The following is a 5,201-nucleotide window of genomic DNA, read 5'->3' as shown; positions in this document are numbered from 1 at the left end:
GATAACTAAAAGTGAAGAACTAACCAAATTAATGTCTCATGCCCATGCTATGGTACCTCACAAGGATCTATGGAGAAAACAGTTAATACAAATGGATAAAATCTTTCCATGCTGTGTTAGACCTTGTCTATGATTTATTTAATATATGATGTTAACCTTCCTTCAAGTGTTTTACAGATGTGAAATCCATTTGAAAGATACCTGAAGAAGCAAAGCCAGCTATAGCTGTAAGATTCTTGGGAGACTTATGGTTGGATAAGATAAAAACAGAGGCTCCCAAACTATTCATCTGTTAAAAAAAAATCTACAGTACCAGGGGTAGGTTGGCCCTCTATGAACTGTTGGTCACAGAGAGATCCTAGAGGTCCTCAAATTCACCAAGGCTATTGCCACTAATGTCGGTTGTACACTAACAAGGTCGGTAAGGCCATGTTGCTGAAGACACTGCATGATATGAGAGCAGAGGAGAAGAAGAGATGGAGCTGAGACTAAGCCAAAAAAATATATATATAAATAAACAACAACAACAAAAAAAAAAAACTATGTGGATAGTGCCAGAAGGTGCTATGCAGATGGTTGGGGAAGAAAGGATCCCCTATGATTCTACTCAACAATGGACCCCGCATGCTGCACACTATGGACATGCCAAGCAATGCCTGCAAGTGCAATAATGGCTCAACCAACTATGTACAACTGACAAAATTCTAATTGGATAAGGCCCGCTCCTGGGGGTGGAACACACATCTGGTGCTGTAGATCAGGCCAACATCCTGTGTCAAGAAAGGCTACAGGCCCTAGTGGGGAAGCCATCACAAGTATACTGTTTAATGAATATAGTTCACCTACTGGGATATCCTCTAAGCATTTGTATTTACATTCATGTTTGTTTAAATGTGTCTACTTCCTTCTTTTTGTCTTTATAGTAGAAGAAACACCACTTAGATAGATCAATGGCCATGGCTTGAAGACTGATAATGGGGAGGCCCCAGAAGTCACTATCTCGCCATGATACAAGAGAGATCACCCTACATCTGTCACTCAGGGACCTTAGCAGAAGATTGGTGGAAAGATTGTAAGAGCAGAGAAAAGGGGTAGAGTGTGTCCCAAGAAGCCTGGTTTCTCCGAGGAGAGGGACCTACTGCAGAGAAACTGAATGCTGAATGTTAGCATGCACGCGTGGGGGGGGCTTTTGGGTGCCATTTTCGAACAGAAGCGGTGGCGTGTCTGTGTCTCACACACATGGACGTGAGAGGAGGCATATACTGACTGACCAGGGGTGAGACTGCAGGCCCATGATGCAAGGGCAAAAGCTAACGGAGACTGTGGGCAGACACAGAAGTGATTTGGAATGGCGGGCTGAGCTGCGGAAAGCTGGATGCCAGGTGTCCATTCTTTTCTTTGTAAGTCTCTCCCCTCCCCCTACCAAAGATATAAACTATGAAAAATTCAGATAAAGATGTGCTATATGGTTTGTCTACCTGTGCCAGGAGCAGGGGATCCTAATAAAACTTGAGCAACAACATGCATTTCTTTCTTTCTGTTCTTGACTATGGATGTATGATAGTTGCTTGAGTGGCATACACAAACAGAGACATACACATAAATAACAATAACTCTTTAATTAAGAAGCTAATGTGTCATGTTCCATAGTGAAACTAGCAAACTCAGTCAATAGGCAGTCAGTTGTAAAGACAATTTCCTTCTGTCAAGATGGAAGAAGTAAGTCTTCTGTTCACCCCAGGCTCACAAGTATAGGGAAAGTCAAGCAAAGCCAATTAGCAATGGGACCAAATGATGTGTGTGCTTATCTACACATGCACACCTGCATCTCACATTCACAACCTACCCACCTACCTCTTCCACCTCTCCTTCTTCCTCCCCTACCCCCAGCTGATTTCAATAATTTGTCCATAAAGTAAAGCCAATTTCTGAATAAATGCTTAGTAAATTAATAAATTCAAATTTCACACTGTAGTATTCAGCCTAGCCTTTGCAAGTTTTTCCAAGCCAATTACAATCACTGCTTTTCTGCTTGATTTCTCTCAACTTAGCAGGAGACTAATGTTTTATATACTTTTTTACATTCTCAGTCTTCACAAAATGTGCAAGTTATTGCCCACTAATGAGGGAAAAGTCTATAAATACTCTTTAAAGGATTAATTCTTGGGGCTGGAGAGATAACTTAGCAGCTAAGAGCAATGGCTGCTCTTTCAGAGGACCCAGGTTTATTCCCAGCACCCACATGGCAGCTAACAACTGTCCATAATTCCAGTTCCAAGGGATCTGATGCCCTCTTCTGGCCTCCATGAGCATTGCATGACATGGGTACACTTACATACATGCAGGCAAGATACAGGCAGAACACACACATAAAAAATAAAAGTAAACACAAATTAAAGTAAATTAATTCTTAAAACCAAGTTGGATCTTAAGTTCTTTCAAGTCTTAGTAGACTCCCTAAAACAGGTGTAGTTGTCAATAGTCTGCTTTTCAAGGTCTCATTGTCTTTGTCTGCTACCTGGCAGGCTCAGGGTTTGGTTAGCAGTATGCTTTTGTTTTGATCAACATTTTTATATCTGGTTTAAAGCAACCCAATACAAATAACAAAATCAAAATAATATATTACACCAAATTCAGTCATGAATGTGTGAGCTAATACAGTATGAAGTACCCAGATTGAGAATTAAGTTTGCCCACAAATATGGAAATTTGGAAAGAGTAACTACATTCATACATTGCCTATATAAAGTAAAATATGGCTATCATTATGTACCCTCATCAAAAAGGTAGTAGCTTTAGGCATGTTTAAGAAACTTGAAAATACAATGTGTTTTTGAAAGTTTTGAATACATGGAACTGTACAAAACAATATTTATGCTACTAAACAATGTGTAAGAAGGTGCGGCTCTTGAGTACCACATCATAGCTGTTATTTGGGTTTTTGAGCTTGTTCAGACACCTGCTATAACTTAAAAGTATGAGGAGGGAAGCCAGGCTGAGGTCATTGCAGGCCACTACTGCTGCCTCCCAAGACAGAAGGCCAAACAGACAGAGCCTGCCTTCCAGAGTCCCTGTCTCCTTGCTTGGCCCTAGGTGTATCTCCACACATGCCCTCGAAGAACACCTCTGTCCAATCCTCCGCTACCAAACCAGTCTCTCCGCACCTCAGCAAAATCTGTTCCAGGAAATGACAGGATGGATTGGCTTTCCTGTATAGACAGCTGAGAAAGCTTCATTTGTTGTTATTCCTAAGTGACTTAAATTTTAATGACAACAAATAAGCAAACAATATTGAATTTAATTTTCTAATTTCAGGAATCTGGCAAGTGAAGTACTTTTACAGGAAGCCAGAGGGAAAGGGCACTCTGCTTTTATAAAAGGGACAAGAGAGGTGCAGTACAAAATTAATTTCAGAATACTAATTACTACTAATATTAATATGAGCTTAGATGAGGTGAAACATTGCCACATAAACTGTGCTGCTTCTAGTATTTGCTTATATCAAGCAACTAAGTAGGAGTCCAGTTTGTAGTTTGGCAACTTAAACCATAAATAAACAAGGCTCATTCTGTCCTGCATAACCTCCAAATTACTGTCATCTAACAAAAACTATTTAGTTGTCCACTACACATGGGTATTGACCTGCCATTTTTCATTACCCATTGCCTACTTTACTGCAGACACATATTATGACTTGGTTCATACACAAAGGGAAAGGAGTTAATTTTCTCATTTTAGTATTCAGAATAAAAAGGCTAAGCAAGGAACGTGGTATAAAATAAAGAGTAGAAAAATATCTGAGAACTAGGCAGGTGATTGCCATGAAATTATATGCTAAGTTTGCAAATAGGGGGCTGAAGAGATGGCTCAGCAGTTAAGAGCACTAGCTGCTCTTGCAGAGGACACTGATTCTGTTCCCAGCACCCACATGGTAATTAACAACTGTCTGTAACTCCAGTTTCAGGGGATCTGATACCCTCTTCTGACCTCTGTGGGAATTGCATAACATGGCTGCACTTACATACATGCAGGCAAGATACTTATACACATAAAATAAGAATAAATAAATTTAGCCGGGCGTGGTGGCACACGCCTTTAATACCAGCACTCGGGAGGCAGAAGCAGGCAGATCTCTGTGAGTTCAAGGCCAGTCTGGTCTACATAGTGACCCTGTCTCAGAAGACCATAAATAAAATAAATAAATAAATAAATTTTTAAACTTTAAAAAAATCACAAATATGACCAGGATACCTGCTAAATTTCTCCAGTGCATCACGAAGTGTGTTAAGGAGAAGCATTAACTCATCTTTCAGTCCCTATTTCTCTTGTCTCTGACAAGGACATAGGAAGCAGTGAGTGGGTTGCATGCACCAGGTGTACAGCAACTCGGTTGCTAATGGGAGATGTTCAGTCCCTAGGGCTGCTCAAGGCCTGTGTTTTTAATCATGAGTACTGAGGGTTACTGGAAATTTAGGCTGACTGACTGTGATATGGTCTGCTTTCTTTTCCATTTAAAAATATATATTTTTTAATTTTCTTGTTTTCTGTTACCTCTATTCACTGGCCCTTCAGTGCCCTTGCCTGTGGTTGAGAAACCAGATACACAAGAGCAAAGGAGGACAGTCAGGGCAATAAATCAAAGACTGCAGTGGCACAGTAATGAAGTGTTTAGATGGTAAAGAGAGGAAAATAAAATTGTTGGTTTTTGGTTTACTCTTTTACGAAAAAAGAAAAAAGAAGGAGCTCAAGTGTATTCTGTATTTCCAGTTTTGATTTGCCCTTCTTTCATAAGGCTTATGTACAGAACACCCTGCTAAGGTTGATATTGAAGATTTGAAGACTACAACACCAGTGCAAGCTGCTTCAGTCTGTAAAATAAGAAAACAAAATATTTATGGGTACTTGTTTACTTTGTAAAATATAATTTAACTCCAAGGCTTACCTTGCCTCTCCCTGATCCTTTGCATCCAGTACAAACCAGCTACTCAATCCACTCCCTGGGAAATCTTGGGGCTTATTCCCACCCCATCAGCCTTTGCATCCCTGCGTGGCACGGATACAGCCAGGGTCTCAGTTCAGTCCAACACCCAAGTTCCTGAGGCCAAAATCATTCTTAGAAGATATCAGACCTAAAAAGAAAGTCTGAAAACTTCTGACCCACATTGGAATTGGGCCACCGCGGAACTCCTGAAGACAAAATC

The sequence above is a fragment of the Nannospalax galili genome, unplaced genomic scaffold (genome assembly GCF_000622305.1).
Source record: "Nannospalax galili isolate Female #2095 unplaced genomic scaffold, S.galili_v1.0 scaffold115, whole genome shotgun sequence".
Lineage (NCBI taxonomy): Eukaryota > Metazoa > Chordata > Mammalia > Rodentia > Spalacidae > Nannospalax > Nannospalax galili.
Note: the sequence above shows the minus strand (reverse complement) of the source record.